The sequence below is a fragment of the Dama dama genome, chromosome 9, assembly GCF_033118175.1.
Source record: "Dama dama isolate Ldn47 chromosome 9, ASM3311817v1, whole genome shotgun sequence".
NCBI lineage: Eukaryota > Metazoa > Chordata > Mammalia > Artiodactyla > Cervidae > Dama > Dama dama.
The window spans coordinates 20,582,620-20,598,204 of record NC_083689.1 but is presented as its reverse complement, the minus strand read 5'-3'; positions in this window follow the sequence as shown (position 1 = coordinate 20,598,204).

The window sequence follows — 15,585 nt, the reverse complement described above, 5'->3', positions numbered from 1 at the left end:
TATGTATAACTGAATCACCTTGCTGTGTACCTGAAACATTGTAAGTCAACTATACTTCAATAAAATATAAATATTAAAAAAATTTAATTCATATATTGAAGCCCTAAAACCCCAATCTAATGGTAATTGGAGGTGGGGCCTTTGGGAGGTGGTTAGGTCATGACAGGGCTTCCCAGGTGGCTCAGTGGGTAAAAGAATCTGCCTGCAGTGCAAGAGACACAGGCAGACACGGGTTCGATCCCTGGGTGGGGAAGATCCCCTGGAGGAGGGCATGGCCACTCACTCCAGTATTCTTGCCTGGAGAATTCCATGGACAGCGGGCTACAGTCCATGGAGTCGCAAAGAGTCAGATATGACTTAGCAATAGCACAGCAATCTGTACATACTAATCGACTTTGACCTCTGTAAACACCTGTGACTCTATCCGCATGATGAAGGTAATAGAAATCTCTATCACACCCCAAAGCTTCCTTATCCCTCTTAGGAAGCTCCCACTGGCTCCTCCCATCTTCCCCAGATAACCACATCTTGCTTTCCATCACTGCAGATAAGTTTGCATTTCCTAGAATTTTATATAAACGGAATCACATAGAATGAACTCTTTTTTTTTTTTGTCCACTTTTTTTCTTCACCTAGCACGATTATTTTGAAAGTCATCCCTGTTGCAGTGTGTATCAGTAGTTTATTTATTTTTAATGTCAATATGGAAAAACCAACAAATGAAATCCATTCTTCTGTTGAAGGACATTTGAGTTGTTTCCGGTCTTGGCTTATTAAAAATAAAGGCTTCTGGGACTCCCCTGGTGGTTCAGTGGTTCAGTGGCTTCACCTTCCAATGCAGACGGTGTGAGTTCAATCCCTGGTTGGGGAGCTAAGATCCCACATGCTTCATGGCCAAAAACCAAAACATAAAATAGAAATTGTAACAACTTGTATTGTAAAATATTGTAACAAATCCAGTAGAGACTTTAAAAATTGTCCACAACAACAAAAATTTTTTAAAAAATACAGCCCTTATGGACAATTCACATACAACTTTCAAGAAGTTTTTTTTTAATTGAAGTATATTTTATTTACAATGTGTTAATTTCTGCTGAGCAGCAAAGTGATTCAGATATATATATATATATGCATTCTTCTTTATAGTCTTTTCCATTATGGTTTATCATAGAACACTGAATATAGTCCCCTGTGCTATGCAATAGGACCTTGTTCTTTAGCCATCCTATATATCATAGTTTGCATCTGCTAATCCCAAACTTCCAATCCTTTCTGCCCCCTTGGCAACCTCAAGTCTGTTCCCTATGTCTGTGAGTCTGTTTCAGTTTGGTAGATAAGTTCATTTGGATCTAATTTTAGATTCCACATATACATGATATCATATGGTATTTGCCTTGATTTTGGATTTGCTTCACTTAGTATGTGCATCCAATGTCAGGTACAAGTTTTTGATGGAATAGTGCTTTCATTACTCTTGGAGAAAAAAAATTTTATTAAAAATTTTAATTTCAATTTCCCTAGTACTCCTGTCCCCTATCCATCCAGTTTCCCTCATACATATCCACAATCACTGTCAATAGTATGTGCGTATATATATCACTGAGTCACCTTTCTGTAACCTGAAACTAACACTATATTGTAAATCAAGTATAATTCAATTTAAATAATAAAGACCAAAAAGAGGTTCTTCTAGGTTTTAAGTCACAGTAAATCTTTATTGCATGGTAAGATTTTCCCTTTCTACTCCCTTGCAGAACATTTATGGTTTTATTTTCATGCTTAGTTATTTGATGCAGATTACAACATCTTACAGTCCTGAAATTAAAACATGCTTGCTCCTTGGAAGGAAAGCTATGACAAACCTTAACAGCATATTCAAAAGCAGAGACATCACTTTGCCAACAAAGCTGGACCATAAAGTAGGCTGAGCGCCGAAAAATTGATGCTTTCGAATTGTGTTGCTGGAGAAGACTCTTGAGAGTCCCTTGGACAGCAAGGAGATCAAACTGGTCAATCCTAAAGGAAATCAACCCTGAATATTCATTGGAAGGACTGAGGCAGAAGCTCCAGTACTTTGGCCATCTGAAGCTAAGAGCTGACTCACTGGAAAAGACCCTGATGCTGGGCAAGATTGAATGCAGGAGGAGAAGGGGACGACAGAGGGTTAGATGGCTGGATGGCATCATCAACTCAATGGACATGAGTTTGAGCAAACTCTAGGAGATGGTGAAGAGCAGAGGAGCCTGGCGTACTGCAGTCCATGGGGTCGTAAAGAGTCAGACATGACTTAGTGACTGCACAACAATATCTTAATGGATCAGTTACATCACTTCCCTAACCAATGATTTATTGTAAGTGACTGGCTTACAGTCTGGAAACGACCTAAGTGTTCCAGCATGGGAGTATGGCTATCCAGTGTGACGTGCCAAACACACTTTCAAATTGCAGATTATTTCAAGGAAGTGCTTAGTGACCTCTGAGAAATACAGAGTGTGTTAAGTAAGAAATTCAAACTGTGTATCCAGTAACATTCCAATGTTTCTTTCTTTTTTTTTAAGTTTAAGTACAGGTAATTTACAGTGTTATGTTACATTCACACATACAGTGTACAGCAAAGTGATTTGGTTCCAATGTTTCCTTTTAAACATGTTTATGAGAAAAGAGGCTGGTGAGAAACGCAGAAATGGATTAACAACCTCAGGCAGGATGCCTGTGGGCCCGTTCATTTATTCATGAAGATATTTGTTCGTGCTCAGATTACAAAAGGAGGCAGTTCTGCATCTCCGCCTGACAGTGCCCATCACCGCTGATGAAGTAACCTTGCCGAAGAATCAAACTTGAATCTAAAAAAAAAATCTCCAGAATGTCCAAAATCCAAAATAGTAGCAATGAGTCACCTGTGGCTGTCAAGCACTTGAAAGGTGGCCATTCTGAGTTGTCATGTGATGTGTTCTAAGTATAAACTACACACCACATTAGGAAGACTTGGTAAAAAAAAAAAAAAAGTAAAATATCTAAGTTTTTAATGTGTATTGCATATTGAAATCATCAAATATGGGGTGTGTTAGATTGAAATTAATGATTAAACTAAAGAGAGAAAATGAAGAGAAAGACAAATAACATATGATATCATTTATATGTGGAATCTAAAATATGACACAAGCATATCTATGAAACAGAAATAGATTCACAGACATAGAGAACAGACTTGGGGTTGCCAAGGGGAGGGGTGGGGGAGGGATGGATTGGGAGATTGGGATTAGCAGATACAAACTCTTATATACAGGCTGGATAAGCAACATGCTACTGTATAGCGCAAAGAACTGTATTCAATATCCTATGATAAACCACAATGGAAAAGAATATGAAAAAGAATATATATGTATGCATAACTGAATCACCTTGCTGTAGAGTAGGAATTAACACATCATAAATCAATTATATTTCAATACAATTAATTATTAAAAATGATTAAAACTGGGACTTCTCTGGTGGTGCAGCAGATGGGAATCTGCCTGCAGTGCAGGGGACAAGGGTTCGATCCCTGGTCCTGGAAGATCCCACATGGCACTGAGCCACTAAGCCTGCTGGCCACAACTACTGAGCCCATGTGCTTCAGCGGCTGAAGTCGTAGTGCCTAGAGCCTGTGCTCGGAAACTAGCCACTGCAATGAGCTCTGTGATGGAGAGGGAAACTACAGAAAGCCCAGGCAAAAGTAAGGAAGACCCAATACAGACAAAATAAATAAATAGTTACAAATGATTAAAACAAATTTTGTCTTCTTTAATTTACTTTTTAGAGTGGCTACTAGAAAAATTTAAATTAAACTTGTGATTTGTATTTGTGGCTCACATTATATTTTTATTACACAGCATTGGTCTGGATCTAGATCCAGATGCCATTTTTTACAAAATACAGAATACAGGGGAACATCTTAAAGGACACCACAGGGGTGGGGTCAGCCCAATCCAAACTGTGAGAGATACTAGTGGACAAATCTTTCTTTCTTTCTTTTTTTTTTTTTTAAGCAAAAAACTAAAAACATCAGCAACAAAAAGATGGTGAGAGAATTTTTAGTTTCAGTCAAGGTACACTTCAACAGTCCATGAACCAAGAACTTCTAGATGTTCAAGTTGGATTTAGAAAAGGTAGATGAAACAGAGATCAAATTGCCAACATCCATTGGATCATAGAAAAAGCAAGAGAGTTCCAGAAAAACATCTACTTCTGCTTTATTGACTACGCTAAAGACTTCCCTGGTGGCTCAGACGGTAAAGCGTCTGCCTACACTGCAGGAGACCTGGGTTGGATCCCTGGGTGGGGAAGATCCTCTGGAGAAGGAAATGGCAACCCACTCCAGTACTCTTGCCTGGAAAATCCCACAGAGTGAGGAGCCTGGTAGGTTACAGTCCATGAGGTCGCAAAGAATCGGACATGACTGAGTGACTTCACTTCAAAGCCATTGACTTGTGTGAATTACAACAAACTGGAACATTCTTATAGAGACGGGAATACCAGACCACCTTACCTGCCTCCTGAGAAATCTGTATGCAGGTCAAAAAGCAACAGTTAGAAGTGGACAGGGAACAATGGATTACCTCCAAGCTGGGAAAGGAGTGCATCAAGGAATTTTTAGTTTAAAAGAGATTTAATGGCAACTTTTAAAAATACTTATTTATTTGGCTGCACCAAGTCTTAGTTGAGGTTTACAGCAGATTTAGCTGTGGCATGTGGGATCTAGTTCCCTGAATAGAGATCAAACCCTCACCCCCTGCACTAGGAGCACAGAGTCTTAACCACTGAACCACCAGGAAAGTCCCCAAAAGAGATTTAAAAACATTTCAACCAAATGCAATGTATGGATATTTGAGAAACTTGATTCAAACTATCTCTAAAATAATAAAATAAAGGATAACAACAAATTATAAAATTTATGGACATTAAATTACTGGACATTGGATGATGTTGAAACTTAAAAGTATGATAATGTTATATGGATATTTTTGTTTTTAAAATTTAATTAAATTAAAAAATGTATTTGCATGCACTGGGTCTTAGTTGTGGCATGTGTGATCTAGCTCTCTGACCAGGAATGAAACCCAGTATTGGGAGCCCAGAGTCTTAGCCATTGGACCACCAGGGAAGTCCCAACACATGGGTATTATTTTTTTTAAAGAAATGTCCAAAAAAAGTGATTTGTGTCTCCTAGAATGCATACTCAAATATCTACCGATAATGAAATGGCTGGAATTTGCTTCAAAATAATCCAACTGGGAGGAAGTGGGAACCCAGGGGGGAGATGAAACAAAACTGACTTGATAACTGGTGTTCAGATTATACAATCTTTTTTTTTTCATTTTGGGAAAATATGTTGCTGTTCAGTCGCTCAGTCGTGTCCGACTCTTTGGGACCCCATGGACTGCAGCATGCCAGGCCTCCCTGTCCTTCACCATCTCCCGGAGTTTGCCCAAGTTCATGTTTATTGCATCAGTGATGCCATCCAGCCATCTCATCCTCTGATGCCCTCTTCTTCTGCCCTTGATCTTTCCCAGCATCAGGGACCTTTCCAATGAGTTGTCTGTCCAAGTCAGATGGCCAAAATACTGGAGCTTCAGCTTCAGCATCAGTCCTTCCAGTGAATATTCAGGGTTGATTTCCCTAAAGATTGACTGGTTCAATCTCCTTGATATCCAAGGGACTTTCAGGAGTCTTCTCCAGCACCACAGTTTGAAGACATTAATTCTTTGTTGTTCTGCCTTCTTTATGGTCCAGTTCTCATAACCATTCGTGATCACTGGGAAGACCAGCAGGAAAAGATACATCATGCAAAATTTACCATCTTCACCACTTTTAGGTGTACAGTTGAGTAGCATCTCCCTACTTCTTGGTTAACAATTCTCCAAGTTAAAAGGCGAAAATAAAATTTTTGAAGAAGTAAAAGACTCAAGTAAAAATATGTTGGTATATTCAATATTGATGGGCTGGTACACCGTTTTATTTCTCTCTTTATCTTCTTAATTTTCTATGACAAACACTCTAATTAAAATTTTTTTGTAGCAGTAAGAAAAAGCTAGATAGGACTTTTTGTTTCTTTTTTCTGAAGAAAAATTACTTCCCAAGTAATACCTGGACCAGTCTTGTACCCTGAGATTTGGCCAGTGAGAGGCGCCCCCTGGTGGCGAATCAGAGAGCAGCTCCCAGGAGGAAAGGACGGTGTCCCCGGCTGCTGAGTCCCCTTGTCCTGTGAAACTCTTGAAGTCTGAGAGGTCCCCTGGGGGTGTCCTCGAGGTTTTATCCTGGAGGATGAGCGATTCAAAGGAGGAGTCAAAGGGAGATGTGGACGTGATGAGCAGCAACTTTCCTTTTCCTCCCCGCCCCCCACATTCTCTTCCCTGTAGACCATCTCATTTACTTAACAGCAATTCATCTCTTCGTCAATGAATTGAGCACCTGCTGGGTGCCTGGCCTCATTCCCAGCATTGGGGACAAATGTCTTTTGCCCTAATGGAGCTGGCACAGTGTGAGAGAGACACAGTAAACAAAGAAAATGTATAGCATGTTACATGGTGATAAGTATTAAGAAGAAAAGTAAATTGAAGGAGATATGGAATGATGGAAATTTTATTTATTTATTTACTTTAAAAAGCTTTGCCATGTCACGTGGCAGGTGGGATCCTAGTTCCCCAACCAGTGATCACACCGAATTGCTGTTGTTGTTCAGTTGCTCAGTTGTGTCCGATTCTTTGCGACCCCATGGACTGCAGCGTGCATAGGACAGGCTTCCCTGTCCTTCACTATCTCCCAGAGCTTGCTCAAACTCAAGTCCATTGAGTTGGTGATCCCATCCAACCATCTCATCCTCTGTCGTCCCCTTCTCCTCCTTCCTTCAATCTTTCCCAGCATTAGTCTTTTCCGATCAGTCAGCTCTTTGCATCAGGTGGCCAAAATATTGGAGCTTCAGCTTCAGCATCAGTCTTTCTAATGAATATTCAGGGTTGATTTCCTTTAGGATTGACTTGTTTGATCTCATTGCAGTCGAAGAGACTCTCAAGAGTCTTCTCCAGCACCCCAGTTCAAAAGTGTCAATTCTGCAGTGCTCAAACTGCTGAACAGCCAAAGAAGTCCCCTGGCTATTTGAAATAGAGTAGTCTGGACCTGACTGCAGCCATGAAATTAAAAGACGCTTGCTCCTTGGAAGAAAAGCTATGACAAACCTAGACAGCATATTAAAAAGCAGAAATATTACTTGGCCGACAAAAGTCCCTATAGTCAAAGCTATAGTTTTCCCAGTAGTCATGTATGGATATGAGATTTGGACCATAAAGAAGGCTGAGCACCAAAGAATTGATGTGACTGAACAACAACAAGAAGTCTGGACCCAAATCATGGAGAAGGGGCTTTGTGGGTAGTGAGGCAAAGGAGGTAAAGAGGTAAGTCAGGCAGATGTCTGGGGGAAGGATATTCTAGGAAGAAGGAATAGCCAGTGCAAAGGGCCTGAGGTTTCTGATGTGTTTGAGGAACACTAAGAAGTTCCTGCAGGGCAAAACAGGGGTGGGGGAGAGGGGAGAGAGACAGACAGAGAAAAGAATAATACCCAAACAGGGCAACAGGTTACCATTTGAGGAATCTGATTAAGCAACACACACACACACACACAGGAGTGTATATATGTTACCAAAAGAGTGTGTGTGGGGGGGCGGGGGTCTGGCTGCTCACTGCCCAAAAGCCAATAAAAAGGCCAGGTTGGTGGAAAGGAAAGTTTGCTTTATTTCAGATGCTAGCAACTGGGGGTGGGGGACATGTAGATGTCTGTCCAAAGACCCACTCCCTTCACACCAGCAACCAGTGGGGCAAGGGCTTTTATAGACAGAAGGAGGAGGCCTCATGCAGAAAACACAGTCATTCCTGACAGTCATCTTCAAATTGATCATCGGTGGTCTGACCAATGTCATCTTGGTTGCTTTGGGTACAGTTAATTTTCAGTTCCAGGATCTGTTTGTTCCCATTTCTCTGAGCCCAGTTCTCAAAATTGTGACAGCTTGTATCATGGGTACAGTCTGGTCATCATGCAGTTAACTTCTCCACCTGGGGTTTTAGTGCCTATAAGACAGCTCCGTGGATGTGGCTCAGAAGATTATCTACAGCCCTTGTGAAAGAACTAATGGTCCTTGACTTTGCTTCACATTATTATTATTTTACCTCCTTTGACTGTTTTCTTTTGTTTCTGCATTTCACTGATTAAACCTATTCTTTGACTAAAGTTTTCCACAGACTAAAGGCAGGCAGAGGACATGGGGTGGGGGACTGGAGGGGGGCAAGGATCATAGAGTCATCCTGCTCTGTTTCATATGGAGAGGTATAGATATAGATACACATGTTTTTCTGAACCTTTTGCAAACCAGTCACAGACATGACTCCTCTTTACTCCTACATACTTCAGTTTATATTTCCTGAGAAAAAGGACCTTCTCTTACAGAGGGTCTCCCTACCTTGCTGACCCTGATGGCAGATAATTCTTTGCTGTGGAGGGCTGTCTTGTGCACTGTAAGATTTTTAACATCCCCGGCCCCCACCCGCTAGGTGTCAGTAGCACGCATGCCCCCACCTCCCTGGTTGAGACAGCCAGAAATGCCTTCACACGTTTGTTACTGTCCCCTGGATGACAGAAGAGTGCCCCACCCCTGCCCTCTCCCCTAGTGGAGAACCATTGCTTCTATAACTACAATGCAATAGTCACAAGCAGGAAATTTAATATTGATCAAATATTGCTACCTGAACTACAGACATTCAACATTGTCAATGATTCAATAATGTCTTTCTTGGTAATTTTTACTTTCTGGCCTCTGGTCCAATCCGGGATCATGCATTGCCGAAAGATGTCATGCCTAGAATGTCTTTTCTCGTTTCCTTGTCTTTCATGACATTTACAAAAAAACTTATTGAAGACAGAAAAGAACACAAATTTTTTAAAACATGTATTGAAGTATGGTTGATTGACAAGGTTGTGTTCTGCTACACAGGAAAGTGATGATGAAAGTATAACTGAAGTACTTATCTATAACTGAAGAATATATACGTTCTTTTTTTTTATGTTCTTCTTAAATATTATTTTTCATATTCTTTTCCATTGTGGTTTATCATAGGATATTGAATACATTTCTTTGTGCAATACAGTAGCATGCTGCTTATCCAGTCTGTATATAACAGTTTGCATCTGCTAATCCCAAACTCCCAATCCATCCCTCCGCCACCTACCTCCCCCTTGGCAACCACGAGTCTGTTCTCTGTGTCTGTGAGTTTGTTTCTATTTCATAGATATGTTCACTTATGTTGTGCTGTGTTTGCTTGTTTGTCCCACTCCATGGCTTGCAGGGTCTTAGTTCCCTGACCAGGGATGGAATCCAGGCCCTTGGCAGTGAAGGCACAGAGTCCTAATCCCTGGACCACCAGGGAATTCCCTGTGTTGTATTTTAGATTCCACATATAGGTGATATCGTATGGTATTTGTTGTCCTTTTTCTGATTTGCTTCGTTTGGCATGATAAACTCTAGGTGCATCCATGTTGTTGTAATTGGCACGATTTCATTATTTTTCATGGCTGAGTGGTATTCCCTTGTGTTTATGTACCACATATTCTCGATCCATTCCTCTGTCGATGGACGTTTAGATTGTTTCCATGTCTTGACTATTATAAATAGTCCTGCTATGAACATTGATGTGCTTGTACCTTTATGAAATGTAGTTTTGTTTGGGTATGTGCCCAAGAGTGGGATTGCTGGATAATATGGCAACTCTAGGTTTTCGAGGAACCTTCATACTGTTTTCCATAGTGGCTGCACCAATTTACATTCCCACCAACAGTATGGAAAAGTTCTCTTTTCTTTACCCCCTGTCCAACACTTGTTATTTGTAGACTTCTTGACATTGACATTTTTGAAGGTCATAGGCCAGTTGTTTTTGTAGAATGTTCTTGCCTGGGACATTGCATTTGTCTGATTTTCCTTGTGATTAGATTCAGATTAAGCATCTTTGGAAGAAATACCACAGAAGTGGTCATGTGTCCCTTTCTATGCAGTGTATCAGGATTCGATTTGTCCATTTGCTCCATTACTGGCCATTTAAACTATGGTCCCTCGATTAAGACATTGTCTGTTTCTCCTCTGTGAAATGACAGTTTTTTCCTTTGTCATAAATATGTATTTTATGGGCAGATACAGAGAAGCTACGCAAATATCTTGTTTCTCATGAAACTTTAACTCACCAGTTTCAGCATCCATTGACGATTCTTGCCTGAATCAATTGTCCTGATTGGTTGCTTTTAATAACTGTTCTACATAAACACTGAATACACTCAAAAGGCTGCTTTTAACCTATGTGTGAAATGGAAAGAGTAGCAATGAAATGGGACTTCCCTGGAAGCCCAGTGATTAAGACTCTGTGCTTCCAAGACAGGGGTGCAAGTTTGATTCCTGGTCATCGGGGAACTAAGATCCTTCATGCTGCATGGCTCAAAAAGAAAAGGAAATACAGGGACGTCCCTGGTAGTCCAGTGATTAAAACTCTGCATTCCTGATGCCACAGGGCCCGGGTTTGATCCCTGGTCAGGGAACTAGATCCCACATGCTGCAACTAAGGCCTGATGCAGCCAAAGGAATAAATACAAAAAGGAAAAACAAACAAACAAAAAGCCCCAAAAGGGTTGAAATGCACATCCATGTAACTTTCAACCAGGATCAGAAACGGATTCGTCAGGACATGAGTGCCTGCTCAGTAGCTTCAGTCATGTCCAATTCTTGGTGACCCTATGGACCATAGCCCAGCAGACTCCTCTGTTCATGGGATTTCCCAGGCAAGAATACTGGAGTGGGTTGCCACGCCCTCCTCCAAGGGATCTTCCCGACCCAAGGATTAAACCCTCATCTCCTGTGTCTCTTGCATCGCAGGCGGTTTCTTTACCACTGGACCACCTGGTAAGCCCTGCATCAGGACATGGGAAACCCCAAAACATTCCTGCCTGGAGATAAATATAAATTGTTCAAAGTTTCGAATATGTGCTGGGTGGTGAGGGCAGGAGGGCAAAAGACAGGCCTGGGATGGTGGCATCTTTGATTCACTAGATGGGGAAATGGGGATGAATTCCAGAACTACTCAGGTGGTGAAACTTACAGGATGTGGACCGCTTAGATTTTGAACCCAGGGAGGAGGATGGAGGGCAAGGCCGGGGACGAGACAGAAGCAGAGACTGTCCTCAGCGACCCTCACCTGGGGCTGATGATCCCTCAGGGCTGGGGGTGTGAGTGTTGAGGGAAGACTCAGCCTCTCTGGGGCAGCCGGGCATTCCAGACCTGGGCGGGGACTGCTCTGGCATTTCCAAGGCCCTTGAACTGGCAAAGGGGCTGACGGTGGCTTTCAAGAGGCTCATGTGTGTCCTGGAGTGGCCAGGAGCCTGGCTGTCCTCTTCTCTTGTTCCAGCTTCAGCCTGGGACAGAGAAAGGTCACATGTTCTACCTTGAATGGTGTTAGGAATCTGATGGGTGGGGCAGTTATTTGAGAAATCTAAGGGAAATTCCCTAGCAGTCCAGTAGTTAGTAGGTTTCACTGCCAGGGGGGCCCAGGTTCAATTCCTGGTGGGGAAGCTACAATCCTACAAACCTGCTGTGCAGCCAAAAAAAAAAAAAAAAAAACTAATTGCATCTTTCTTCCTCACCCACCCAATTAAAGTGCTTTCTCGCTGTTACATATCTCCATGCTGCCTGGCAAGGCTAGGATGCTTATCCAGCCCCTGTTGGAAATCCTTGGTCCACATGGTGTTCAAGCTCACCTTCTGTTCCTTTCATTCAGCAAACAAGTATTTATAGAGCACCTCTGTGTGCCAAGCATTGTTTGAGGCTCTGGGGACCAGGCAATGTGGAAGACAGACAAAAAATTTCCTGCTCACGTGGGGTTGACATTCCAGTGAGGAACAGACATGGTATAAGAATGTTATAAGTGCTAGGGGAAAAAAATTTAATGCAGGCTAAAGAGGTGTGTTGAGTGGAGAATTCAGGGAAGGCAGCCAAGGGAGTCTCATGGGGACATTTGAGCAAAGATCAGAAGGTGTGAGGCAGAGATGGAGCAGCAGGTGCAAATGCCCTGAGGCAGAAGTGTGCCTAGTGGAACAGAAGGAGCAAGGGAGAGAGTAAGAGGGAGGGGAGAAGGAGTCAACAGGTGGCAGGAGGGACTTCCCTGGCTGTCCATGGTTGGGACTCCACACGGCCAACGTAGCAGGCATGGGTTCGATCCTTGGTCCGGGAACTAATATCCCATATGCCACGCAGTGTGGCCAAAAGATGAATAATAATAATAAACAAAAATAAAATTTTAAAAAGAAGTGACAGGAGCAGATCATGAAGGGCATTGTGGGCTACTCTAAGGATTTTAGTTTATTTATTTTTGGATGCTCTGGGTCTTCACTGCTTTCTCTGGCTGTAGTGAGTGGAGGCTGCCCTGTGCTGGCTTCTCTTGTTCCAGAGCACAGGTTCTAGGCATGCAGGCTTCAGTAGTTGCAGCCCAAGGGCTCAGTAGTGGTGGCACAGGGGCTTAGTTGCACCATGCTATGTGGGACTTTCCTGGACCAGGGATTGACCAGTCTCCTGCATTGGCAGGCAGATTCTTAACAACCGGACCACCAGAGAAGTCAATTTTAGTTCTTACATTAAGTGAGATGGGAGCCATGAGAGGAAGGATAATGACTTTGCCCCTTAACTGGTCCCTCTTTCATCTTTCAACCTGGTGATAGTTCCACCCTGCCTGAAGCCCTGTCTTTATCACCTCGTGAGTCTCACCTCCATCTGCCCCCCCTTCCACCTCCAGCTCCATCTCTTTTTCACCTCCCCACCTTTGTCTCATTTGGTGTTTCTAAGAAAGGTGGTTGTTGTTCAGTTGCTCAGTTGTGTCCGACTCTTTGTGACCCCATGAACTGCAGCACGCCAGGCTTCCCTGTCCTTCACCATCTCCCAGAGTTTGCTCAAACTCGTGTCCATCGAGTCGGTGATGCCACCCAACCATCTCATCCTCTGTCACCCCCTTCTCCTCCTGCCCTCAGTCTTTCCCAGCATCAGGGTCTTTTCCAATGAGTCTGCTCTTTGCATCAGGTGGCCAAAGTACTGGGGCTTCAGCTTCAGCATCAGTCCTTCTAATGAATATTCAGCCTTGATTTCCTTTAGGATTGACTGGTTTGATCTCCTTGCTGTCTAAGGAAAGGCAGGACACAACAAAGGAACACAAATACACAATCCCAATAGCACTCTAACATGTTAGAAGCAGCTAGTTAGGAAAGTATAAGAAACAGACTCATAGACATAGAAACAAACTTATGGAGGGAGTTTTCTGGAGGTCCAGTGCTTAAGACTCAGTGCTTTTACTGCTGTGCCCCAGATTCAATCCTGGGTTGGGGAAATGAGATTCCACTAGCCATATGGTTCAGCCAATTAAAAAAAAATGGAGAGAAACAAATTTATGGTTACCAAAGGGAAATAGGGGTGAATGAATTAGGACTTTGAGTTTAGAAGACATATACCACACACACACACACACACACACACACACACTACATACAAAGTAGATAAATAAGAAGGACTTACTATATAATACATGGAACTATATTCAATGTCATGTAATAACCTGTAATGGAAAAGAATCACTTTTCTGTCCATCTGAACTAATGCATGCATGCTCAGTCACTCAGTCATGTCCAACTCTTTGCAACCCCAAGGACTATATAGCCTGCGAGTCTCCTCTGTCCATGGGGTTTTCCAGGCAAGAATACTGGATTGGGTTGCCATTTTAAAATCAACTTCAATTTAAAAAAAAGACTGTCACTTTCAGAGGTTTATGGGGAATTAATTCACTATTTAAAAAAGTAATCTCTAAAGGGAAAGAATCAAGCACTTTTACATGAAAAGTGTAACCAAATGGAATTTAAGAGGAAGCATCTTCAGGGGAAGAAGTTTAGCTAATAAAGGAGGACAAAATGCAAAGAGGAAGATATCACTGCTTTGCAACCTCCAACAAGTTTGTCATCAATTGCTGCTAACCTCATGGAAGGAGAGACAAGGAGTGCGAGCCTGATGCTGAAGGAACCAACAACACTACTGTCAGGTCAAAGGCATTAAACCCTAGTCTAATCCTGGTTCTGGAAACAACTGCCAATTTGCATGAAAGATGAAGGGCAAAGGACCATGCCTGCGTGTACCATGAGGATGGGATCAGCACCACCCAGGCCGTGGGAAATAGCCTGAGTTGTGCAACTGATTCATTTGTAACAGAGAAAATGGATGGAGGGGGAACCCATGAATTAAAAGAGACTTAGAAGACATATCATTTTCTTTTTTTGCGTGGGCAAGACTAAACCACAGTATCTAGAGATTCAAACTTGCATGATAAACTACTCAGAAATACCAGGCAGTGATTGTTACACAAGTCACAACAGTGGTTGCTTTTCAGAGTGAAGAAGCACTGTGATTGAGACGCAGCCTGTTGGAAGGGCGTCTGGGGTTGCTGGTGGTATGCTCTTTGTGGACCTGGGTGGGGGTTAGAATGATGTCTGTCTTCCAGCTGGGTTTCCCAGATTCAGCACTATCAACATTCAGGTCAGATAACCTTTGGTTGTATGGGATTGTCATGTACATCATAAGATGTTTAGCAGCATCCCTGGGCTCCACCCAGTAGAGGCCAAGAACAGCCCTCCCCCACTCCATCCTGACAGTCAGCAAGGGCTCCACTTAATGCTGAATGTTCCCCAGGGGGCATAATCACTCCTGGTTGAGAACTGTCGCTCAGGAGTGTCTTAAGTTATGCATCTATTTTGTATGCTTTCTTGGATCTGACTCTGTGTGTGCATGCATTTTATTTACTTTTTGCTTTTTATATTGGAGTATAGTTGATTTAGGGCTTCCCTAGTGGCTCAGATGGTAAAGACTTCGTCTGCAATGCAGGAGACTCAGGTTCAGTCCCTGAGTTGGGAAGATCCCCCGGAGAAGGAAATGGTTAACCACTCCAGTATTCTTGCCAGGAGAACTCCATGGACAGAGGAGCCTGGCAGGCTATAGTTCATGGGGTTACGAAGAGTCAGACATCACTGAGCGACTTTGAGAGAGAGAGCGCTACAGTTGATTTATAATGTGTTAGTTTCAGGTGTATAGCAGAATGATTCAGTTATACATGTATCTATTCTTTTTCAGATTCTTTTCCTGTACAGGTCATTACAGAATACTGAGGAGAGCTCCCTGTGCTATATAGTAGGTCCTTGTTGATCTGTTACTGTAGCCCACCAGGCTCCTCTGTCCATGGAATTTTTCCAGACAAGAATATTAGAGCAGGTTGCCATATCCTACCCCAGGGGCTCTTCCTGTCCCATGGATTGAACCTGAGTCACCTGTGTCTCCTGCATTGGCAGATGGATTCTTTACCTTTAGCGCCACCTGGGAAGCCCCATTTTATATATAGCAGTATGTGTATGTTAATCCTAAAATCCTAATTTATCCCTCCCCCCTTACCCCTCCCCCATAACCTTTCCCATTTGGTAATCATAGATTTGTTTTTGAA